The sequence below is a fragment of the Pristiophorus japonicus genome, chromosome 9 (genome assembly GCF_044704955.1).
Source record: "Pristiophorus japonicus isolate sPriJap1 chromosome 9, sPriJap1.hap1, whole genome shotgun sequence".
Lineage (NCBI taxonomy): Eukaryota > Metazoa > Chordata > Chondrichthyes > Pristiophoridae > Pristiophorus > Pristiophorus japonicus.
The window spans coordinates 64,097,491-64,124,377 of NC_091985.1; the positions used below are offsets into that span (position 1 = coordinate 64,097,491).

The following is a 26,887-nucleotide window of genomic DNA, read 5'->3' on the forward strand; positions in this document are numbered from 1 at the left end:
GTTTTTAAAGAATAGCTTTTTGTATCTTTCCAATTAATGCATTTGATGTCAAATGAAGGTGATTTTTACAGATGTTTATTTTTTGCCTTGGTATCTTCCTGTCTAATTTGCAGTCCATTAATGGTGGAGCCTTGTTCTTTATCATGAGGTGTGAAAATAATTAACTCCTGAGCTGACCTAGGTCCCTGTATGTATCGCAAGTTCTGTAATAATTTCAAATAAGGCTTTGGAAACTCAATTCTGTGAAGTTATTTGTGACATCTATGAAAATAAAGTTTGTCTTTGCTTTAATCATTTTCTCATGTAACTCTAATGAAACATGGTAATAATGCAGCTCCAGTAAAAGAAACTGCAGCTGTTGGATGCAATGTTATAATACTGGTGGCAATTGGATTGAGCAGGAAAGTGGAGTTGAGGTCAAAGATCAGCCATGATCTTATTGAATGGCAGAGCAGGCTCAAGGGGCTGTATGGCCTACTCCTGCTCCTAATTCTTATGTTCTTCATTTGGATGCATTTATATAGTCTACAGCACAGGAACATGTCATTCAGCTCAACTCGTCAATGCTGACCTTTATGCTCCACGCAAGCCTCCTGCCACCCCTATCAGCATATCCTTCTATTCCTTTCTCCCTTCGGTGCTTATTTACTTCCCCTTAAATGCATGAGTGGCGTGGAGGTTTGGGGAGAAGGTTCGCGCCTGAGGTAGGCCCAAATTTGTAGGATTAGGGTTTAAAGTAAAGTTTTAAGAGAATGCATTCCCTATTAGGGTCTGTTAAGGCCAGGGGAAGCTTAGACAGTGGGAGGGGGGAGGTTGAGGGTGAAAAGTTGTTGGATGGCGAAAGATGACTAGGGTAAAGTTGTTTTGACAGCGGAGCTCCCTGGGGAACTGACACCCTGGCGGCCATCTTGTGCATGGACAGAGTAATTACCCGTTAACATAGGTGATCAGTCTCCGCCGCTGGTGTCCTGCTTCCTAGCTTAAGGTCCGGTTTCTCTCAAGGGTGGTTCCTAGGTTCTCACTGCCAAGGTTCTCCAAGATCCTGCCAATCCCCTGAAAGGACAGACGCACCAACATAAGCGTCCTCGATCAGGCCAACATCCCCAGCATTGAAGCACTGACCACACTTGATCAGTTCCGCTAGGCAGGCCACATTGTTCGCTTGCCACACACGAGACTCCCAAAGCAAGCGCTCTACTCGGAACTCCTTCACGGCAAACTACCCAAAGGTGGGCAGAGGAAACATTTCAAGGACAACCTGAAAGCCTCCCTGATAAGGTGCAACATCCCCACTGACACCTGGGAGTCCCTGGACAAAGACCGCCCTGAGTGGAGGGAGTGCATCCGGGAGGGCGCTGAGCACCTCGCGTCTCATTGCCGAGAGCATCAAGAAATCAAGCGCAGGCAGCGGAAAGAGCGTGCGGCAAACCTGTCCCACCCACCCCTTCACTCAACGACTATCTGTCCCACCTGTGACAGGGATTGTGGTTCTCGTATTGGATTGTTCAGCCACCCAAGGACTCATTTTTAGAGTGGAAGCAAGTCTTCCTCGATTCACAGGGACTGCCTATGATGATGTGCATCTATGCTATTCGCCTCAACTACTCCTTGTGATAGCGCGTTCCAAATTCTTACCACTCTTTGGTAAAGAAGTTTCTCCTGAATTCGCTATTGGAATTATTAGTGATTATCTTATATTTATGATCTCTAGTTTTGGTCTCTCCACAAATGACAATGTCTTCTCTACGCCTACCCTATTAAACCCTTTCATAATCTTAAAGACCTCTATGTAGCCACCTCTCGGCCTTCTCTTTTCTAGAGAAATGTGTGTTGCAGAACTTGACGTTAACAATTCTAGCTCATGTATTATATCTAGGAGGGCATAAGGATGGAATGCCATTCGGGAACATTTGGTAAATAAAAGTTGTTCTTGGGTTGTGGGCAACAGTGGCATGGCCACATTGATTGTCCATCTCTAGTTGCCGAGAAGCAGGCCCACTCTTAACCTTATGACAGAAAAGAAGTCATTGATGAAGCAATTGAACATGGTTGGGTTGAGAGTGCTTCTCTGAGCAAACTCCTGCAGTGATGTCCTGTGGTCATGACGATTGGCCTTGGAGCGAAATCATCTTCCTTAATGTTAAGTATGATTTCACCCAATTGAGTGTTTCTCTTTGACTGCTTGGTGCTATGCTTAGTCAAAAGCTACTCTCGCCTATCTGCTGTCTTGCAGCTCGAGTTGTTTTCTGGCGGAAAACAAAAGAAACAGAAATCAGAGGGATCGAACAATGAGGTTTAAGTCATGGCAAAATTAGAGTATGATTAAATGGCAATTGGGGAAAGAAAAAGTGAGCTCTAAAAAGATTGGTGGCATTTAAAAAAGGAATGATAAGTTAGAGAAAATGAATAGAAGGCGAAACTGAAAAGTGGAATGGGAGGAAGAGAAGAATATCTGGAGTACTGTGTTTAGTTTTGGATCTTTACGAATAGCTCATGATGCTTTTCATTAATATGAGCATAATTGACCCTTGGAGTTGACCCTGTCGAAGCTGAAGTAAAATTATAAAAATATCTAACTTAATTTAAAATGAAATTCTGTGGAAGTCACATAGGCAAAAATCCAAAATGTTACACCCACATAACCCAGCTGAGCCAGTGTTGCCGCTGTATAGAATATGGTGCGGAAGGTGAAGGCTTTGTCTCCAGTTTGGAGGTTCAGTGCTTCATGTCAGGTTTTGGGGCGGGGCGGGGTGGGCCAGGGGAGGTTAAGAGTGATAAAACTAGCCTTAACCCACAAAAATGTTAGTCATTACTTCTGATTTTACAGCCATTGTAAAGCAATCCAATCTGCTTTACCCCAAGCTGAAGGAAGAATATTGGCAAAGGAGCCTAGGTAACAATAGAACTTGGAAGAAGGAAACACTTTTTTAAATTTGAAGAATTAAAATAATTTCAAGGTAACAGTCGCCAGATACCTGTGTTAGGATTATGTAAATTAATTGTAGTTGGCATTTACCTACATCAAATTAGAGATCAGCATGATAATGTGAGCATGGAATTGGCATCTTCGTTTAAAGTAGTGCAAGTTTATATTAATATCCCCCCGCCCCACCCTAATCATTTGTTTTGTTCCTTGTGCATTGTCTACAGTTGAGATTCTTTTTTTTTTTAGCAAAACTCACTACTAAGGAGTGAAGCAGAGTGGCCAAGAAGAGCTTGACTGTTCCTTTCTGGCTTAACCACTAGATTGTCACTGCTGATATTAATTCCATTTATATAGAATCAAGTTCGTGTATCAATACATTCTGCCCCCCGAAACACCAAAATATGCTGTTACATCTTTTAAGTAACATGCCTAAAATGGACATTGGTTTACTAACCATTGTGGCCCATCACAACCAAGCCCAGTGCTATGCCTCATGCTTGGTCACTTACTCATGACCTCAATAGGAACCAAGACAGAAACAAGACACTGTCAATTTTTTTCCCACACCTTTGCATCTCGAGTCAAAGAACAATTGCAACAGCTGTAATGCTCCTCCAGATGAGATCATAAAAATGAGAGACAGAAGCAAGATTTAAAAACCGCTCTACAAGATGCTTGTTGTGCCAGAAGTTTGATTTATAATTGCAACCAACCAACCAGTGAGTGACGTTACGATGCAATAATTGGAGGTTTACTTGCAGTCTTAGTTTAGCAGGTTGTTTCTGTTTTGCCAAAGAAAAAGTAAAGCTACTAATTTAAGTTTTTGTTGTGGTTGCCTTTTCAAAATTTGTGTAACCGTGGAACACAGTGCAAAGTGAACTTATACCTAAAAGTGATTGTACTTCATTGGCTGTGAAGCACTTTGGAACGTCTTAAGGACATGCAAGATGCTCATCAATGCAAGTTATTTCCTTTCATTACAGTCAGTGTTCTTGCTCACATTCTCTTGTCTTCCCCCGGCCTACCCAAACCAACCTGCATTTATATAATGTTTTAAATGTAGTAAATCGTCCCTTGGCACTTCACAAGAGCATTATTGAGACAAATTTGACACTGAGCCACACAAGATATTAGGACCGGTTGGTCAAAGTGATGGGTTTTAAGGAGTTTCTTAAAAGAGGAGAGAGAGGTAGAGGGGCAAAGACATTTAGGGAGGAAATTCCAGAGCTTAGGACTGCCAATGATGGAGCAATGAAAATTGGGAATGTGCAAGAAGCCAGCTTTTGCATGGAAAATTATGGGATGGTAAGTTTTGATTTCGCACAGTTATCTTCCCTCTATGGTCAAAATTCAGTGCCGCTTGCTGTCCAGGTTCATTAAGAAAGAACGACCACGAGTTGAAGGTGCTGTAGTGCTGTTGGTAACCTTGGAAGATACTGCAGTGTAAGCCACTAACCAGAAGAGGGGTGAGCGAAGAAAATTTAAGGGGTGTTCAAGACAGAAGGGAAACTAAAGGGACTACTTTTCAAAGCAACATATGTGTTGACTTGGAACTGCTAAATTATTTCTGTGTCTCCCTGGCCAGACGGGCATTCATTGAAACGATACTCATCATTGTATTTTACTGCCTTATTAGGCCCACTAAAGTCTGGGGATCCACTTCAACTGGACTGACAATGCATTTGGTTATCAATTTCTGCCATTTTATATTGAAGTGCTGTATTTGTCACCAACAAACTGTCATTGGCTGCAGTTGTGAAACAAATTGGTATTGGGCAGTGGTTCAGCTTTCACCTTTTAAATCTGACTCAGGCTGATGGGATGTTTGCTGGTTATGGTCCATTGTGAAATTAGTCTGAGGCGTCTCGATGCCTTTCCCTCTTGAGCATAGGCCCACAATGTAAAACTACTCCAAATTTTGTGCTAAATTGGCAATGGTACTCTTAAGTGCTACTCTTTCATCATCATCATAGGCAGTCCCTCGAAGCGAGGATGACTTGTTTCCACGCCAAAAAGGGATGAGATCGCAGGTGTTTCAGTGAAGAACCTAATATTCCATATCCTGAACTACATCTTGGAGGGTGAAAGATGCCTGTGCTTAGATTTTTTTAATGTGTGGTGGCTGTTACACACCAGCCACCACAAGGGCTTGACAGAGCTAGGTCTTGGTCCAGTGGCAAGGATTACCCAAGATGAACTGGAGACCAGCTCTGCTGCACAGACAGCGTGCACACATATCGCAGTGTGGGCTTGCCCCTGCTTCAACTGGACCCTTGCCTGTTCTGGGCCCCAGACTCGTGCCTCTCCTGGGCCCTGGTCACTTCCATCTACAAACTCTTGCCGCTCCTGCGCCCCTCCTGCTGTGCCTGTCCGCACTGTAATCAGTGACCTGGCTTTGCAGCCGTTGTCCTCCTGCAGCAGCACGCGCTGCTTCCTGCAGTGGCATGCCACCGCACGTTGCTCCCTCCAATGGCCCCAGCCTGCTGATGGTCTTGCAGACCAGGACTGTGCCGATTTCTGGGCTGGGCCACCGCACATTGCTCCCTCTGATGGCCCCGGCCTGCTGTAATACAGCAATACAGGTAATACAGCAATCACTGCCTGTGGCAAAGCATTCCATACTCCATTAATTCTCTATGCAAAGACATTTCTTCTAACCCTTCTTGTTACTTTCTTTATGACTATGTTGAATTGATGATTCAATTGAATCCAGCCCGAGGAACTTGTCTTTTGCTGTTCAGCTTATCAAAACCCTATGGGGTGGTCTTTGCTCAAGGCTTAAATCCAGTTACCCACTACTTCATGTTGTGCGTCCTGTATCCTTACCCTGAGTGAGGATGTTTCTGAATTGCAAGCTACGTTGTTATTGGACAAGTAATAATTCTGCCATGACAATTTCTGCCTTTGCTGTTAAAAGCAGTGATTCAGGAAAGGATAAACTCAAAAGCAGTAAGAGAAATGCTACGGCTGTACAGCAGAGTAGAGATTTGGGTAAAAATAAGCAGAGTGGGACAGACCAGGAAAGAGAGCTTAACATAGGGCATTCATGATTAAGATGACAACAGGGAAAAATAGGAAAAAGTTAAATTGCCAGGCACTATATCTAAATGCGTAAAGCATTCGCAACAAAATAGATGAATTATTAGCAGCGATAGAAATTAATAGGTTTGATCTGATAGCTATTGCAAAGTGACCAAGGTTGCGAACTAAATAATCCAGGATACTTGATAAGAAGGGATAGGCTTAATAGAAAAGGAGGGTGGTAACCCAGATAATAAAGGATGGGTTAAAGACAGTAGGGAGAAAGGATCTTGGCTCGGAAAATCAAGTTGTACAATTGCTTTGGGTGGAGCCAGGAAACATTATCGGCCCAATAACAGTAGTTGTTGTGTCGGGCACAGTATAAATCAGAGAATTGGAGGTGCATGTAACAAGGGTAATACAGAAATCATGGGGGACTTCAATTTTCATATAGACTGGGCAAACCAAATTTGCAGTAATAGTGCAGAGGTTGAGTTCATGGAATGCATTCAGAATAGTTTTCTAGATCAATATGTCGAAAAGAATCAATGAGGGAACTGGCTATTTTAGATCTAGTATTATGAAATTACAGTGTTAATGACTAATCTTGTATTAAAGGAGCCGCTAGGGAAGAGAGATGATAATATGATACAATTTTATATTGGGTTGGAGAGTGATTTCGTCAAGTCCAAAACTGGGGTCTTAAATCTGAACAAAGCAAACGACATCGGTATGTGGGACGAGTTGGCTGAAGTAGATTGCAAAACTCGATTAAAATGATAAACATTTAAAGAAATAATTCATAATTCACGACAAATATACATTCCCTTGAGGAATAAAAACCCCACAGGCTAATTGGCCCAACCATGGCTAATGAGAAGTTAAAGGTAGTATTAGATTAAAGGAAGAGGCTCATAATATTGTCAGAAAGAGTTGTAAATCTGAGGATTTGGAGAATCTTAGATTTCAGCAAAGGACGACCAAGAAATTGTTCACTGATTATTTGCAAGGTCTTCTGCGCCCCTCTGCGCATTAGCCCATATGGGGGCGGGGCCCAAACAACTTCCCGCCCCCACCAGACCGGCGGATGCGCAGAAGGACACCGAAGCCTCGACACCACCAAACCCTGGGATCTTCATGCACTCTGCAAGAGCCCAGGAGCCGTACATGAGCACTCCGGGGTTTGGTGGTGATGTAGGCTGGGGCTCGCTCTGCCCCCTCTTCTGCTATCCTGCCTGGCGCGGGGTTCACGTGTGGGTGCTGGGCGCCCCCATTACCAACCAATTGTTCACAAGCACACCCACTCGGCGCTCCAGCCGCACTGCACTCGGCTCCCACACTGGCCTGAAGCTGCAGTTCAATCTGCAACAATCCAGAGCTACAAACACCGCCGAAACCTTAGGAACAACACTTGGGAGCAAAACACCTACACGCCACTTACATTGACCAAACACACGGTCCCTTCATTCAGAATGAAACAATATTTATCACTTCCAGAAGGAAAAAAAACACAAGCATTAAATAACTCTGATTCAAGTATAAAGTATTTTATTTTATAAACGAAGGACAACTGTAATTACAAATGCAGAATATTAACAGGATCTTCACAAAGCTAACTAGATTTCCACATTCAGCGAGGGAATGGGTGACTGCCATACAGAAGAGGACCAGGCAGGTAGTGCATCTCACTGTCCAACCAGTATTCTTTTCTGAGTACTGGTTCGGACGAATGTTCCTCTGGGGAGTGCAACCAGAGCCAAGTCCCTGGCACCACGGGTGGTTCAGCTGCACACGGGGGGCGCAAGAAGAGTGGAAGAGCAATAGTGATCGGGGATTCGATAGTTTGGGGAGCACAGAGGTCTTTCTGCAGCCGCAGACGTGACTCCAGGATGGTATGTTGCCTCCCTGGTGCCAGGGACCAGGATGTCACCAAGGGCTGCAGGACATTCTGGAGGGAGAGGGTGAACAGCCAGAGGTCGTGGTCCATATTGGTACCAATGACATGGGTAGAAAGGGAGATGAAGTCCTGCAGGCAGATTTTAGGGAGCTAGGAGAGCGATTTAAAAAAAGCAGGACCTCAAAGGTAGTAATTTCTGGATTACTCCCGGTGCCATGTGCGAGTGAGTACAGAAATGGGAGGATAAAGCAGATGAATGCATGGCTGGAGAGGTGGTGCACGAGGGAGGGCTTTAGATTCTTGAGGCATTGGGACCGTTTCTGGGGGAGGTAAGACCTGTATAAACCGGACGGGTTGCACCTCAACAGAGCTGGGACCCATATCCTCGTGGCGGAGGGGGGGGAAGGGTGTTGCTAGGACTGTTGGGGAGGGTTTAAACCAGCTTGGCAAGGGGATGGGAACCTGAGAATAGATTCAGATGGGAGAGAAGCAAAGCTTAAATTGGAAAGCCAAAAATTAGAAAGTGAATTTGGAAGACAGAGGAAACGAGGGCTAGAAAATAGCCAAGAAGGGAGTTCCTGTACTTCAATGCAGGTAGAGGGAATAAGGCAGATAAGTGGAGAGTACAGATAGATGCATGGGAGTATGATACGATAGCTATTACTGAGACATGGCTGAAAGAAGAGCAGGTAGCTCAACATTCCTGGTTACTGGGTTTGGGATAGGATGGGGGGTGAAAAAGAGGGGGGGTTCGCAGTATTAATCAAAGAAGCAATTATAGCTGTAAGGAGGGGTGATATGTTAGAAGGATCATCAAATGACGCCATATGGGTTGAATTGAAGAACAAAAAAGGGGCGACCACACTTCTGGGAGTGTTCTATTGACCCCCAAACAGTCAGAGGGAGATAGAGGAGCAAATAAGTAAGCAAATCTCTGAGAGATGCAAAAACGAAAGGGCAGTAATAGTAGGGGATTTCAAATACCCTAATAATAATTTAGATAAAAATTAGTGTGAAAGGTATCGAGGTGCAGAATTCCTAAAAATGCATTCAGGAGAACTTTTTTAGCCAGTATGTAACAAACCCAGAATGGGAGGGGGCGAATCTCGACTTAGTCTTCGGGAATGAGGCTGGGCAGGTGGAAGGGGTATCAGTATTTTGGTGCTAGGAATCATAATTCAGTATGATTTAGGGTAGTTATGAAAAAGGACAAAGATAGACCAGGAATAAAAGTTCTCAATTGGGGAAAAGCCAATTTTGCTAAGCTGAGGTGGGATTTAGCCAAAGTGGACTGGAAACAGCTACTTGAAGGTAAATCAGTTTCCGAGCAGTGGGAGGCATTCAAGGAGGAGATCCTGAGGGTTCAGAGCAAGTATTTTCCCTTAAAGAAAAAGGGTGGGACAATGGATGCAGCGATAGTGGTTTTGATCTTCCAGAATTCCCTACATTTTAGAATGGTTCCTGTGGATTGGAAGGTAGCAAACGTAACCCCACTATAGAAAATCGTAATACGATTGGGCAGAGTCAACACAAATTTCTGAAAGGGAGATAATGATTGAAAAATCTAATTGTTTTTTGAGGTTGTAACTAGCAGGGTAGATAAGGGGGAACCAATGGATGTCGTGCATTTGGATTTTCAAAAAGCATTCGATAAGGTGCCACACAAGAAGTTATTACCCCCAAACCTATGAGTTCTAATTTTGTGTAATATATTAGCATGGATTCTTTCTTTTGGATTGAGGTTAGGTTAACAGACAGAATCAGAGTAGGAATACCACTACTACCAGGCAGTCCCTCATGACGAGGATGGCGCTCTTCACACCAAAAAAAGATGGGCTCACAGGTGTTATAATGAGTTGCATCTTAAAAGGGTGGAAGATGCCTGTACGTGAATTTTTTTAACACGTGGTGACTGTTGCACACCTGCCACCACACGGGCTTGACGGAGGTAGGTCTTGGTCCAGTGGCGAGGATTAACCAAGACGACTGGCGACCAAGCTCTGTTGCGCCTCCCCTGGACCACAGCCCCGCCGCTGTTAAATGCTGCACTGCCCCCCAGCCGCCCCCTCTGTTTGTTTGGCTCAAATGCCCCCCCGGGCTGGGCTCCAACGAACATAAGAGCAGGAGTAGGCCATTTAGCCCCTCAAGCCTGCTCCGCCATTCAATAAGATCATGGCTGATCTGACCATGGACTCTGACTCGACTCCACTTCCCTGCCCGCTCCCCATAACCCATTACTTCCTTATCGCTCAAAAATATGTCTATCTCCGCCTTAAATATATTCAATGACCCAGCCTCCACACCTCTCTGGGGAAGAGAATTCCACAGATATACAACCCTCAGAAATTTTTTTTCCTTATCTCAGTTTTACATGGGCGGCCCCTTATTCTAAGACTATGTCCCCTAGTTTGGTGGCTGAACAGTCCAATACGAGAGCCACAGACTCTGTCACAGGTGGGACACATAGTCGTTGAGGGAAGGGGTGGGTGGGACTAGTTTTCCGCACGCTCTTTCCGCTTTATTTTTGTACGCTCTCGGCGTTGAGACTCTTAAGTGCTCAACACCCTCCTGGATGCACTTTCTCCATTTAGGGCGGTCTTTGGCCATGGACTCCCAGGTGTCAGTGGTGATGTCGCACTTTATCAGGGAGGCTTTGAGGGTGTCCTTGTAACGTTTCCGCTGCTCACTTTTGGCTCGTTTGCCGTGAAGGAGCTCCGCTTAGAGCACTTGCTTTGGGAGTCTCATGTCTGGCAGACGAACTGTGTGGCCTGCCCAGCGGAGCTGATCGAGTGTGGTCAGTGCTTCAGTGCTGGGGATGTTAGCCTGGACGAGGACACTGATGTTAGTGCGCCTGTCCTCCCAGGGGATTTGTGGGATCTTGCGGAGACATTGTTGGTGATCTATCTCAAGCGACTTGAGGTGTCTTCTGTACGTGGTCCATGTCTCTGAGACATACAGGAGGGCGGGTATTACTACAGCCCTGTAGACCATGAACTTGGTGGTAGATTTGAGGGCCTGGTCTTCGAACACTCTTTTCCTCAAGCGGCCGAAGGCTGCACTGACGCACTGGAGGCAGTGTTGGATCTCTGCATCAATGTCTGCTTTTGTGGATAAGAGGCTCCCGAGGTATGGGAAATGGTCTACGTTGTCGAGGGCCACGCCGTGGATCTTGATGACGGGGGACAGTGCTGTGCGGCGAGGACAGGCTGGTGGAGGACCTTTGTCATACGGATGTTTAGCGTAAGGCCCATGCTTTCGTACGCCTCAGTAAATACGTTGACTATATCCTGGAGTTCAGCCTCAAGGTGCGCAGACGCAGGCATCGGCCGCATACTGCAGCTGAACGACAGAGGTTGGGGTGATCTTGGACCTGGCCTGGAGGCGGTATAGGTTAAGCAGGTTCCCACTGGTTCTGTAGTTTAGTTCCACTCCAGTGGGGAGCTTGTTGACTGCGAGGGGGAGCATAGTGAGTAAGATTGAGAAGAGGGTTGGCGCGATGACGCAGCCCTGTTTGACCCCAGTCCGGACGTGGATTGGGTCCGTAATGGATCCGTTGGTAAGGATCACGGTCTGCATGTCGCCGTGGAGCAGACGAAGGATGTTGACAAACTTTTAGGGGCATCCGAAACAGAGGAGGACACTCCATCGACCCTCGCGTTTTACAGTGTCAAAAGCCTTTGTAAGGTCAAAAAAGACCATGTACAAGGGCTGTCGCTGCTCCCTGCATTTTTCCTGCAGCTGTCGCGCTGCAATGATCATGTCCGTTGTACTCCTGAGGGGATGAAATCCGCACTATGATTCCGGGAGGAGCTCCTCGGCCACAGGGACGGTTGAGGAGGACTCTAGCGACGACTTTCCCAGTGACTGCAGGGAGATTCCCCTGTAATTGCCACAGTCGGATTTGTCCCCTTTTTTTAAAGATGGTCACGATCACTGCATCTCTGAGATCTTCCGGCATGCTCTCCTCCCTCCAGATGAGAGAGATGAAGTCATGTATCCACACCAGTAGTGCCTCTCCACCATACTTTAGCGCCTCAGCAGGGATTCCATTCACTCCCATAGCCTTGTTGTTCTTGAGCTGTCTTGTGGCTTTTTCTACCTCGTGCAGTGTTGGGGGTTTACTGAGGTGGTGGTGGTGGGTAGCATGCTACGGGATGGAGTCGAGAACACTCATGTCAAAGGCAGAGTCCAATTGAGGAGATCTTAGAAGTGCACCTTCCAGCGGGCCCTGACAGCCTCTGTGTCCTTGATGAGTGTTTCCCCGTTCTTGGCCAGCAGTGGGGTGGGGCCTTGGGAGTTTGGGCCGTAGGTGGCCTTGACCTCTCATTCTTCCAAACTCCAATGTGTAGAGGCCCAACCTACTCAACCTATCTTCATTCGTCAACCCTCTCTCCAGAAGCAACCTTCTGAACCTTCTCTGAATCACCTCCAATGCAAGTATATCCTTCCTGAAATATGACCAAAACTACGCAGTACTCCAGGTGTGGCCTCACCAATACTCTGTACAGTTGTAGGACTTCCCTGCTTTTATACTCTAACCCCCTTGCAATAAAGGCCAACATTCCTTTTGCCTTCCTGATTACATGTTGTACCTGCATACTAACTTTTTGTGTTTCATGCACAAGGACCCGCAGGCCCCACTGGGCTCGGCTCGCTGCCCACTGTTGGGCTTGGACTCCAGTGACGTCAGTCCAGTAGCCCTTGTAGAAGTGGTCGCACTCCTGGGTCAGCTCACACCACTCCCTGCAGTGGCTAGTTCTCTTACTTATACACCGCCTGCCGCCGATGGTGTTTTCACGCAGGTCGGGGGCGCCGAGTAGGAATAAGCAGGTCATGACTGTCATTTTCCAATCCTCTCTGGCGAGAGGTGTGGTGCCAGAGGACTGGAGGACTGCTCACGTGTGCCATTGTTTAAAAAGGGAGAGTAATTACAGGCCAGTCAGCCGATCATCGGTGTTGGGAAAATTATTGGAAAAAAATCTGAGGGACAGGATAAATCGTCATTTAGTAAGGCACGGATTAATTAAGGACAGTCAGCATGGATTTGTTGTGTCTGACTAACGTGATCTTGTGACTGGAATGCTTTTTCCAGTGGGGTTCCACAGGGCCTGGTAATTGGTCCCCTGCTTTTTGTGGTATATGTCAATGATTTACACTTGAATGTAGGAGGATGATTAAGAAGTTTGCAGATGATACTAAAATTGGCTGTGTGGTTGATGATGAAGAAGAAAGCTGTAGACTGCAGGAAGATAAAGAAACATAGAAAATAGGTGCAGGAGTAGGCCATTCGGCCCTTCGAGCCTGCACCGCCATTCAATAAGATCATAGCTGACCATTCCCTCAGTACTCCTATCCTGCTTTCTCTCCATACACCTTGATCCCCTTAGCCGTAAGGGCCATATCTAACTCCCTCTTGAATATATCCAATGAACTGGCATCAACAACTCTCTGCGGCAGGGAATTCCATAGGTTAACAACTCTCTGGGTGAAGAAGTTTCTCCTCATCTCAGGATAAATGGTAGGCCATTTAGGACGAAGACTGTGTACCCTGGTTCTGGACTTCCCCCAACATTGGGAACATTCTTCCCGCATCTAAGCTGTCCAGTCGCGTCAGAATCTTACATGTTTCTATGAGATCCCCTCTCATCCTTCTAAACTCCAGTGAATAAAGGCCCAGTTGATCCAGTCTCTCCTCATATGACAATCCAGCCATCCCTGGAATCAGTCTGGTGAACCTTCGATGCACTCCCTCAATAGCAAGATTACGAGACGATATTCCAGGTGAGGCCTCACTAAGGCCCTGTACAACTGCAGTAAGATCTCCCTGCTTCTATACTCAAATCTACTAGCTATGAAGGCCAACATACCATTTTCCGCCTTCACCGCCTGTTGTACCTGTATGCCAACTTTCAATGACTGATGAACCATGACACCCAGGTCTCGTTGCACCTCCCCTTTTCCTAATCTGCCGCCATTCAGCTAATATTCTGCCTTCGTGTTTTTGCCCCCAAAATGGATAACCTCACATTTATCCACATTATACTGCATCTGCCATGCATTTGCCCACTCACCTAACCTGTCCAAATCACCCTGCAGCCTCTTAGTGTCCTCCTCACAGCTCACACCGTCACCCAGTTTAGTGTCATCCGCAAACTTGGAGATATTACACTCAATTCCTTCATCTAAATCATTAATGTATATTGTAAAGAGCTGGGGTCCCAGCACTGAGCCCTGCAGCACCCCACTAGTCACTGCCTGCCATTCAAAAAAGGACCCGTTTATCCCGACTCTCTGCTTCCTATCTGCCAACCAGTTCTCTGTCCACGTCAGTACATTACCCCCAATACCATGTGCTTTGATTTTGCACACCAATCTCTTGTGCGGGACCTTGTCAAAAACCTTTTGAAAGTCCAAATACACCACATCCACTGGTTGTCCCATGTCCACTCTGCGAGTTACATCCTCAAAAAATTCCAGAAGATTCATCAAGCATAACATCAATGAACTGGTCAGATGGGCAGAACAGTGGCAAATGGAAGTCAGTCCGGAGAAGTGTGAGGTAATGTATTTGGGGAGGACTAACAAGGCAATGGAATACACAATGAATGGTAGTATACTGAGAAATGTAGAGGAGTGCATGTTGACAGATCCCTGAAGGTAGCAGGACAGGTAGCTGAGGTGGTTAAGAAGGCATACGGAATATTTGCCTTTATTAGCCGAGGCATAGAATACAAGAGCAGGGAGACGATGCTAGAACTGTATAGAACACCTTGTTAGGCTGCAGCTGGAGTACTACATACAGTTCTGGTCACCACATTACAGAAAAGATGTGATTGCACTAGAGAGGGTGCAGAAGAGATTTATGAGGATGTTGCCAGGACTGGAGAATTTTAGGTATGAGGAAAGATTGGATAGGCTGGGGTTGTTCTCTTTGCAACAGAAGAGGCTGAGGGGAAATTTGATTGAGATGTTTACAATTATGAGGTGCCTAGATCAGGCAGAAAGGAAGCACCAATTTCCCTCAGTAGAGAGGTTAATAACCAGGGGGCATAGATTTAAAGTAATTGGTAAAAGGGTTAGAGGGGGTTGAGAACTTTTTTCATCCAGAGGGTGGTGGGGGTCTGGAAGGCACTGCCTGAAAGGGTGGTAGAGGCAGAAACCCGATTCACATTTTTAAAAAACTACTTGGATATGCACTTGAAGTGCCGTAACCCTACAACACAACGGCCCAAAAGCTGGAAAGTGGGATTAAGCTGGACAACTCTCTTGATCAGCACAGAGACAATGGGCCGAATCGCCTCTTTCTGTGTTGTAAGTTTCAATGATTTTGTGATTTTCGGGTTGGCAGGCTGTAACTAGAGGGGTACTACAAGGAAAAGTGCTTGGGCCTCAGCTATTTATATTCTATATAAAATGACTTGGATATATTACATTCGATCCCCTAATCTCCGTTTGCTGATGATACAAAGCGAGGTGGGAAAGTGAATTGTGAGGAGGACGCAAAGAGGCTGCAATGGGATATAGACAGGGTAAGTGAGTGGGCAAGAACATGGCGGAGCAGGCTCGAGGGGCCGTATGGCCTACTCCTCCTATTTCCTGTTTCTTATGGCAGATGGAATATAATGTGGAGAAATGTGAAGTTATCCACTTTGGTAGGAAAACTATAAAAGCAAAATATTTTTTAAAAGGTGAGGGATTTGGAAATGTTATTCAGGGGGACCTCGGTGTCCTTGTACACGAATCACAAAGTTAACATGCAGGTACAGCAAGTAATTGGGAAAGCAAAAGGTATGTTGGCCTTTATCACAGAAGGATTGGAATACAAAAGTAAAGAAGTCTTACTACAATTATATAGCGCCTTGGTGAGACCACTGTGGACAGTTTTGGTCCCCTTATCTAAAGGAGGATATACTTGCCTTAGAGGGAGTGTAACGAAGATTCCCTGGACCTTTCTGTCTATACTGTCAAATTTTTGTCTTATAACACTCCTTTGAAGCGCCTTGGGACAGATTACTATATTAAAGGCGCTATATAAATACAAGTTGTTGTTGACTGATTCCTGGGGTGAGGGGATTGTGCTATGAGGAGAGATTGAGTAGACTAGGCCTATATTTGCGAGACTTTAGAGGAATGAGAGGTGATCTCATCGAAACACTCAAAATTCTTCCAGGGCTTGACAGGGTAGATGCTGGGAGGATGCTTCCCCTGGCTGAGGAGTCCAGAACTTGGGGTCACCGTCTCAGAATAAACTGTCGGCCATTTAGGACTGAGATGATGAGAGATTTCCTTACTCAAAGGGTTATGCATCTTTGGAATTCTCTACCCCAGAAGGCTGTGGATGCTCAGTCGTTGAGTATATTCAAGACCGAGATGGATAGATTTTTGGATTCGAAGGGAACCAAGGGATATGGGGATCATGTGGGAAGGTGGAGTTGAGGTAGAAGATCAGCCATGATCTAATTGAATGGCGGAGCAGGCTCGAAAGGGCCTACTCCTATTCCTTATTTTTTTAATGTTGCAGTGCAGAAACAGACTGCTTAGCCCATCCAGTTAGCACCAGTTATGTCTTTACTTTTTATCTCATCGCATTGGGATGATTGTTGGATTTAAAAATAACTGTGAAGTAACATTTCCTATTTGTTATTGGGAACTGGAGGATTCTGGAGAAGTGAAAATGGGGGAAAGTGCAAATATGTTTTTTGAGTTGTCTATATTATTTTCAAGTTTTATGCTTATTAAATCAAATGTCCAGCACTTAATCACTCAATGAACTACTTGGCTTGAGGCAATTTCAAGTGTTTTCTGTAGATAATACCATTAGTGAAGCATCTATATGCAGTCGTCTACTTGAATGATCTAATGCACAGGGGTGACACAGGTCAAGGGGAATTCATTTGTCACGCATCCACTGAAGATTGCTGTGAAGGTGATTTAATTTAAGATTGATCCCCATAGCAGCTCTACTGATTGTTTACTATGTTTCTGGAATATTAATGAAATATTTTCTTTTTGGTCTCCAGACTTGGTACACAGCATTCAGAACCAAAGCAATCAGACCCAAGCTCCTGTAGTGAGTAGAAACATTCTATCGTTTGCAATATTGATGCACAAACCGTTAAGTTGTGCCTGACTGAGTATGAAAATGCAATTTCTGTATCTTGTAATGAAACTTACAGTAGTTGAAACAATTTTACATGAGTTCTGCTTTTTTTAAACAAGGGAAAATGTTCGATGGTTACAGTTTCAAAATAAAAACCTCAGAGCATAGTACTTGAATTAATGAACTCAACTCAAACCCATAGCTTTGGCGTTTGCTGTTTTTGCCATTAAGTTCTCCAATTAAAATTCATAATTTGACTTTTTAAGGAATCAAATTAGCATCCTTGGGAGTTGTCATAATTGATGGGTGGTGCACAGGTGTTTCTGAAGTGTGCTTCTGCACCAAAAGACCCCATCCTGTGAAGATCTGTACAAATTTTCCAATATTTCAAGCGGTGGAGAATCCAGATTCTTTGAGCTTGGGTTATTACAAATTACGTGTGCTGCATTTTAACAGCTTCAGAATTGTTTACATTTACAATGCCTTGATTTCAAATTGGAAGTGAATCAACTATTTGATTTCACTATTTATTAAAAAAAAAGTTAAATGGTATAGTGCAATATGCATATTATGCCATCCCCAGATCAGCTTGCTACAATGGTGATTCTCCCCCCCCCCCCCCCCCCCCCCCCCGCGACTGTCTCCGAGACTATTCCTGTATGATATATCATTTGGTAGATTTATTCCAAATCTTGACAGTTACAGACAGCGCAGTATATATTCCGAGACACTGCTGCTGGCCAAAAACTCCTCCATTCTTGCATTCAACCTGCATTTCCTGTCTCTGTTACAGTTCCTAAAGTCACTCATCTGTGTTTCAGCCTAATATTTTTCCCCCACGCGCCCCATGTTCAAGCATCAAGTGAGCTGACTCTAATCAAGCTTCCAACTACTGCGTGCGTCCAAATACCATTTATCTGTATGACGGAGCTGTGCATGAGCCCTGGCCCAGCTCGTTTGTTCATCTCTGAGATTGCTCCAATCTCCAACCCACAGTAGCTGAATATGTTCCCTTGTGCCACCAAATTAAGGTTGACAATCTCTGCTCAATCTCTCTATTACCATGCCCAAACAAAATGTGTATAGTTACAATTACTCCCCCTTTCCCCAACAACCGCATTAATTTAATTATCCTTTTGGTTTTACACAATAACTGGCCAATGTAGTTATACAAACTAAAATATTAACTATATGCGGCCATAATCATAAGAGCACACAAAGCAAATAACTATACCAGCCAAGCACAAAACATACAAACCGATAAACCCACAAACTCAATACCAGTCAAACACAAAGCATACAAACAATATAAAGAAGGCACAGTTATAAAATAAAACAAGAAGCCAGCAAGAACTAAGCCAGTGAGAACAGTTAATAAACTATTACAGCACTCCTTTCTGCCCTTAAATGAACACGCCTTGACCTTCACATTAGAATAATGCATTCTTTGTTACCTGATCTAACATGCTTTCCTCGAACTTAACATGATCTGGGAGGTCCACTAGAATAATTATATATAATAATCTCAACAGTGCATCTAATAAAACAGAAAATACTCAGCAGGTAAAGCAGCATCTGTGGCGGCGGGGGGGGGGGGGCGGGGGCGGGGGAGTCTTGTGTCATACCATTCTCTACAAGTCTTTTTTTTCTGTGTTGCACTTAAAAGAAAGGTATTTAAAAAAAAACAATTAGGTGAAATGAAACAGCAGTAAGAATCTTGTGACCTTGACAACCGCGTTTATTTGAAAAGAAAGTCAATTGCTTATTGCTGAATGCTTCTGACCTTCAACCTGAAGATTACAAAGGCTTTGATGATTATCTTGATCAAATAATAACATTCCAAATGAAGCGCGGCAATGGTTACTTAATAACAAGAGTCCACTGGCTTAAAGGGGCACTGCTCCACCGTTGCAAAATAATCAATTGTGCATTGCATGGTGTAATACTGTAGTTCACAAACCAGCATACCATCTTACTTGCCATGTGCAATGCTTTCATAAAGACATAGAACAGTACAGTACAGAAGGAGGTCATTCAGCCCATCAGGTCTGCGCCAGCTCTTTGAAGAGCAATCCAGTTAGTCCCAGTCCCTCGCTCTTTCCCTATATCCCTACAATTTTTTCTCCTTTTAGATTTTATCCAATTCCCTTTTAAAGGCTACTATTGAATCTGTTTCCACCATCCCATCAGACAGTGCATTCCACATATCTAACTACTCATTGCGTAAAATTATTCTTCTTGTCGTCTCTGGTTCTTTTGTCAAACACCTTAAGTCTGTGTCCTCTGGTTATCAACTCTTCAGCCATTGGATACAGTTTCTCTTTATTTACTCTATCTAAACCCTTTATCATTTTAAACATGGGGAGGTCCATATTGAGAGGGGGGAAGGTCTTTCTGTATATTGGGACAGTGACAAAATACAGGAAGACATTAATAAATGCAGAATGGGCGTGTAATTGAAGTTAATGAATTTCAATATGGATAAATGTGAAGTGGTGCATTCTGGTAGGAAGAATGAGCAGGCCATATACGCCTTGGGAAAATAAGTGTCTAAATGGGGTAGAGGAGCAGAGGGATCTGCGGGTGCAGATACACAAATCACTAAATGTAGCGACGTAGGTTAATTAGGCCATTTTTTAAAAAAGCAAAGTACTGGCATTCATTCGAGAGGGATAGAATTAAAAAGCACTGAAGTTATGTTAAACTTGTATAGAACCTTGATTAGACCACACTTGGAGCATGATGAACAGTTCTGATCTCCATATTATAAACAGGAGTGGAGAAAGTGCAAAAAAGATTTACTAGAGTAATAACCAGAACTGAGAGGAAAAATTGAATAGGCTGGGCTCTTTTCTCTATAAACAAGAAGACTGAGGAGTGACCTGATAGAGATCTTTAAAATTATGAAATGTTTGATAGGGTAGATATAGAGAAGATGTTTCCACTTGCGGGCGAGACCTGAACTGGGGCCATAACTATAAAGATAGTCACTAATAAATCAAATCGGGAATTCAGGCGAAAGTTCTTCACCCAGAGAGTGGTTAGAATGTGGAACTCGCTACCACATGGAGTAGTTGAGGCTTCGAGCATAGATGTGTTAATGGGAAAACTAGATAAACACATGAGGGAGAAAGTAATAAAAAAGGTATGTTGATAGAGTTGGATGAAGAAAGGTGGGGGGAGGCTTGTGTGAAGCATACACATCGTCATGGACCTTTTGGGCTGAATGACCTGTTTCTGTGCTATTAATACTATTGTAATACTGTACGATGTAATTTTGAGTTCTAATTTGAAAGGATTTTTCATTTAATTTGCTTGTTCTAGGAATTAACATTTACTATTCAAGGATTCTATGCGAGGGTCAAATCAGCGCTAGGTGTACCAACAATTAACTAAACTGAGTTTGCAGCTACCCTGCTGCTTCAATGAGTTTATCTTGAGTATCTGAGCTTGACAGACCAGGAAGGTTCTCGATTTGGCCTTTTGTCTGCACTAATATCAGACACAGCTTTAACCCCGCCTTGGTTAAGGAGAAGAAGAATCAGCCTGGATTTCCTTTCCTGATAGCAGCCACCAATGTACAAAATTGCTGTGAGTATAGATTCAAGCTCATGTGATGCATCTCACAGTTGGATAGTCACCATTGGTGAAGCAGCCAAGAAACTACAGAAGGATTTAGATAAAAATTTTAAGTGGTCAGAACTATGGCAGTTGAAATTCAATACAAATAAATGCAGGGCATTGCATATTGGGAGATAAAATGGGAGACATAGCAAAAGATGTTGAACTCTGGAGAGGCTGCAAGAGATCTCCAACTGACAGTAAACTTAACAGTTACCATGTCCCCAGTCCTTGAGAAGCAATCAGTAAAGTAGATAGAAACTTAGAAACATAGAAAATAGATGCAGGAGTAGGCCATTCATCCCTTCGAGCCTGCACCACCATTCAATATGATCATGCACTTCAGTACCCCATTCCTGCTTCTCTCCATACCCCTTGATCCCTTTAGCCGTAAGGTCCACATCTAACTCCCTTTTGAATATATCTAACGAACTGGCCTCAACAACTTTCTGTGGTAGAGAATTCCACAGGTTTACAATTCTCTGGGTGAAGAAGTTTCTCCTCATCTCGGTCCTAAATGGCTTACCCCTTATCCTTAGACTATGACCCCTGGTTCTGGACTTCCCCAACATGGGGAACATTCTTCCTGCATCTAACCTGTCCAATCCCATCAGAATGCTAGGCATCATTGGCAAATCAATAAATTATTCGAAGAGCTTGCCTTTCATGTCCTTCACATATCCCAAAGCACTTCCCAGCCAAAGAATTAGTTTTGAAGTGCAGTCATCACAATTGTTATGTCGGCAAGCATGACAACCAATTTCCCACAACTGTGGGGAAAATAACCAGTTACTGTGTTTAGATGGTGTTAGTTAAGGGCTGAGTATTAGCCATCTTTTACATCCACCTGCTCAGACAGAAGAGGTCTTGGTTTAACGTCTCTTTTGAAAGATTGTACTGCTGACCAGTACTCCACTTGTGTCAGCCTAGATTATGTGTCAATGTTCCAGAATGGGGCTTGAATCCATCACCATATATCTCAGGAGAGTAGTTCCACTTAAGCTCGGCTCACTTCTAAAGTTGAACCTGTTCTACACAAATTGTGCAGTAGCGAGAGTTCTTTGTTTTGTTATGTTTTGTATAATTTTAAAATGGCTTGAAAAGTTTTTTTCTTGCCACATTACAAAATGAAGGTGAAGAGATGAGTTGTTATGGGACTAGACCAAGTTGAAATTTTGAAATTAGTCAGGATATAGGGTTTTTAATCCATTTCTGGAAGATGTACATCACTGGCAAATCCAGCAATTATTGCCCATCCCTAATAGCCCTCGAGAAAGTGCTGGTGAGCCGTCTGCAGTCTTTGTTCGGGAGGGAGTTTAAGGATTTTAACCCAGAGATGAAGGAGGAATGGCTATTTGTTTTAGGTGCTAATTGACTTACACATGATCAAACCATTAGCCCAGATGACTGATTGGAAATCTAAACACTACACCCTAAACGTACCATTGGTTAGACTGCAGTTAGCCAATAGAGGGGTACAGGAGAGATTTACAAAGATGATACTAGAAATTAAAGGCTTTAGTTTTGTAGAAAAGGAACTTTTTTTTTTAAATCATTTTTTTTTAAAAGAGAAAGTTGACAGGGGATGATAGAAGCGTAATCATTGAGTAGCTGGGCCTTGCAAAGAAGTTTGATTTCTCATTTGTGCTGCGTTTGTTGAACTCTGTAGGTTTGATACAATAGGCTTCAGGGTTATTGAGTCAGGGAGAGGAAACTGGTCAAGCTACCTGTTGTTCACCACTAGTTAGCGACCCCTTTTGGGATGTCGGGTGAAAACCAAATTGTGATGCGCCCCATGTGAAACAGCTTACTGACATTCAGTGTCAAGTTTCACATTTGAATAAAAGCCACTTCAGATAAGTACTAAATGGGCACTCTGTCTGTGGAACCCTATCTGGCACGGGATTGAAGCATTCAGAAGAGTAAAGAAAATTGGCAAGGAGAGGGAAAGCAGAAATGGATGCTCGCAAATACTCTGAAAAATGATGGTGATTTTGTTTGTTAAACTGGAATATAATCAGTTGAGATCCTGTGCTTTGCGGAATTACCTTTTGGAGTCAGGAGATATGTTTTCTTACAGTTTGTATTATTCACCATTCGCTTTCATGAAATTACGCATCTTGGGACAGAGTACTTGAACATGGGCACGTTGCTTAAGATTGAAGGATCCCATTACATACATATTTTGTTGTGTCCTGTACTGTAATTGGTAGACTATCGTTTTAAAGACTTCCAATTAGATCACCCCTCAACTCCTAAACTCGAGTGAATGCAGACCAAAGTTATACAAGCTCTTCTTGTAATTTAACTCTTCAAGCCACAGTATAATTCTGGTGAATCTGCGCTGTACTCCTTCCAAGGCCGATATATCCTTCCTGAGGTGCCATACCCAGAACTGAAACCAGTACTCCAGATGGGATCTAATAACAGAACTGTACAACTGAAGCATCACTTCCTCTCTTTCCTATTCCAACTCACTTGAGATAAAGGCCAACATTCCAATTGTCTTTTTAATTGATTTTGTACCTGTGAACTAGCTTTTAGTGACTTGTGTACATGGACATCTACACTTTTTTTTGCTTCCCCACAGATTCTAGTCTCTCTTCATTAATTTAAAAAAAAAATATTCTGGTTTGTCCAACTCAGAATCTTCCATATGCCATAGTTTTAGCCACTCACTTTGTCTATGTCCCTTTTAATTTCCTGCTTCCATCTACATCTACAATTTACAATTATTCCTTCATGTCATCTGCAAACATTGGATAATACAACTCTCAATTCCTTCATCGAAGACATTAATATATACAGTGAACACTGGAGGTCCCAGTACAGCTTCCTGGGGAACAGCATTTGCCACAGCACCAATATAAGAAGGTCCCCTTTATCTCCACTCTTTCTCCCACTTTTCAAGTAATTACCAATGTAGATTACCGAGATTACTTCCAATTACGTCTACTTCAATTTTTGATGCTCTCTTGTACGAAACCTTATCAAATGCCTTGTGGAAGTCCGCAAGGAAAACATCCATAGATAATCCCCTGTCTACCATGTTAATGACTTCTTCGAAAAAAAGTAAACTGGATTAGTCAGACAAGTGCTGCCTCTCTTTGATTAGCTCATACTTGTCCAAATGCCCAGTCACCCTGTCTCCGATGATGGATTCTGGTAACATTCCCAAAACTGACAGGTCTGTAATTACCTAGTTTTTTCCTTCTTAAATAATGGGGCTAAAATTCCGGTCGGAAGCTTCAGACGAACACCTCCAACCCGAAAACTTTTTGTGGGAGTACCTGGTGGTCCCGGAGGCATCTTCAATTCTGGTCGGAGGCCTTCATTCCATGCGTAGCGTATGGGAAGAGGACTTCCCTGTACGTAGGAAAAAGCTGGAGTCACGTGGGCCTGGACCACCAATCACTGTCTGCTATTCTCATTGATAATAATGGGAACTCCGTTTTTACGAGTTCCCATTATTATCAATGAGAATAAACTCCTAAAACAAGAAACACAACATAAATAAATAAATAAATAAAACCCCTCATATTTTAAAATTAATTGAAATTAAAAGTTAATTAAATGTTTTAGAAAAAAATGTTTACTTTATTTTTATACGGTTTTAAAATAAACTTACCTTAATGGACAGGGTTTTTAACAATGTGTTATTAAATTTAATTTTTAAATGTTTTAAAACTCTTACGCTGGCAAAAGTAGGCTAAGGGTTTGAAGGATATTCGCTGGGCATGAGTTTGGCAAATAGCCCAATCTCTCCCACACAAATGTCCTTCTCCCAGGGATGCGCAGGATCTATCGAGACAAATCTTGACATGCGCATCACGCCCCGAAAACCAGATTTTGCGAGGCCTCGCCGGGTCAGTCTGCACTTCATACGCACCTGGCGAGGCAGGAATTTTAGCCCCAATGGGCCCTGCCGTTGTTCTTGATCTCCCCAGTCAATCAGAGAAAATAACTCGATATAGGTGGCATTACATGTGTTAAACTTTTGTCCCACTAGCTTCATGAAAACATTTACAGGGCTACGGGGACAGAGCAAGGGAGTGGGATTAATTGGATAGCTCCACTGAAGAGCTGACGCAGACACGATGGGCTGAATACGCTCCTTCTGTCCGGTATCATTCTATGTTTCTGTGCCACAGTATGTCAATGCAGCAGTTCCGGACACTATAGGACTGATGTACTTGTATTTTTGATGGGGTAGAAAATTCCATTTAAAAGTTAAAAATACTAGTATTCATCAATTCTGCACTTGTCGGAACTGTAGTACAAATATATAGCTTGTGTTGACATGTTCTCCCTAATAATGCCCAAACATTACAATTGGCAAGAGACTTCAGCATTCATGTGCTGTGCAGTCAGGTCACTGAGGAAACTGGCTAACACTACTGAGTTTCACACTCTCAAAACACAGGCAGGTACAGTTCAACATTGTAAATGAGAACGAAGAACATGTTTATTGCTTTGTTAGATGGGAGGAGCGAGTTATTAGATAAAGTGGCAATTGAAGTTTTAATGGTACATTAAAACAAATGGAGTGTTTTTAAAATCTACCTACAATTGTATAAAATCAGCAAATGACAGTATTTCCTGAGTTGATTGCTGGGTCTCCCTCCAGCCCCATTTAAGGAAAGCAGCAAGATATGTTACTGCTGATCTCTGATAGCAGAGCAACAAATTCTTCACATGACAGGAAATGGAATAAACTGCTTACAGCTTACCAGCAGTTTAAGTGGAAGTGGTTTGTGTCTGTGAAAAGCTTCATATCGGCTCATAAACTTTTATATAATTTTTTTAAAAATCTGGTGGGGAGCCCTTGAAGAAAATATGTAATGTTAAGGAACAGACACTTCATGGTTTAAAAAAGCATTCTTTAGGAATGATGCATGCTGCAGTGTTAAATAATACAACAAACTAATGCATATTCCATTTGGATTTATTGTACTAGAAAACATTTAGGTATGTTTAAGTAGCTATGACTAATGAAGTGAATGGCAAGGCTTTTGTCCATATTTTTGAATACACTGTTTGTAATGAAGCATTAATGCTCACAATTGCTGTCGGTCTAACTGTACAACTAATATCGGGTGTAACAAAGGGGGGGTTGTCACTATTTTGTGAAAAAGTGGCTTTGATGATGATGTACACTGATATCGGATAAGTCATACTTTTTGATATATGAAAGCAGTCATACCATCACATACCGAAAAGGAAAGCTTTGCGATTTAAAACTTGGCAATGATTTCCTCTTTTTAATAGGGAAAAGGTCAAATGGAGAAATTTGTTTGCATAAGTGGAAGGGAAGTCCAAGAAGGCTTGTCCAATGCATCTGTGCAATCCTCAAGACCCTTCTAATTGTTACTGGAAAAAAAAAAGGAGCCTTAAATTGAAAGCTCTTTCTGTTCGTGCACTTTGATTCTATTGTAATAGATAACAAAACCTTTCAGGGTGTTGGAGAAAAACTACTACAAGATGCATTTAAATAATGTGGATGCAGTTTTCTTACTCTGCTTAATTTGTGTACATGCTACAAGAAAATCTCACACGACACTATGGGATAAGATTCTCACGATTTTAAAAAAAATAACCTTTTTTTTCACTCGAGGTGTGTTTGATGCTGCCAAGGCCGCTTTTATTGTCTACTCCCCTGTTGCTCTGCGAAGGTGGTTGTGGGCCTTCTCCTAGAGCTGTTGCAGTCCTTTAGTTAAAGTGTTAAATCCAAGGAAGAGGCATACTGAGGACTGGGAGAAATTTAGAATTCAGCAGAGGAGGACTAAAGGTTTATTTATAAGGGGGAAAATAGAGTCAGAGTAAGCTTGCAGGGAACATAAATACTGACTGCAAAAGCTTCTATAGATATGTGAAGAGAAAAAGATTAGTGAAGACTAATGTAAGTCCCTTGCAGTCAGAATCAGGTGAATTCATAATGGGGAACAAGGAAATCGCAGACCAATTGAACAAATACTTTGGTTCTGTCTTCACTAAGGAAGACACGAATAACCTCCCGAAAATACTAGGGAACCGAGGGAAATCCTTATTAGTCAGGCAATGGTATTGGGGAAATTGAAGGAACTGAAGGCCGATAAATCTCCAAGGCCTGATAGTCTGAAGTGGCCCGAGAAATAGTAGATGCATTGGTGGTCATTTTACAACATTCCATGGACTCTGGATCAGTTCCTATGGATTGGAGGTAGCTAATGTAACCCTACTTTTTAAAAAAGGAGAGAGTGATAAAACAGGGAATTATAGACCGGTCAGCCTGACATCAGTGGTGGGAAAAATGCTGGAATCAATTATTATTATTGTAATAGCA

General features: G+C 43.2%; 1 protein-coding gene across 6 annotated transcripts in view; it reads left to right on the forward strand.

Annotated features, from left to right (window-relative positions):
* LOC139273075 (transcriptional-regulating factor 1) overlaps positions 1-26,887 on the forward strand; it is a 309,697-nt gene that overhangs the window by 91,784 nt on the left and 191,026 nt on the right. For all 6 annotated transcript variants that reach the window (XM_070889402.1, XM_070889400.1, XM_070889397.1 and 3 more), the window contains exon 2: positions 16,865-16,914. The gene's annotated coding sequence lies outside the window, so the exon portion shown is untranslated. The remainder of the gene's footprint in view (positions 1-16,864; positions 16,915-26,887) is intronic.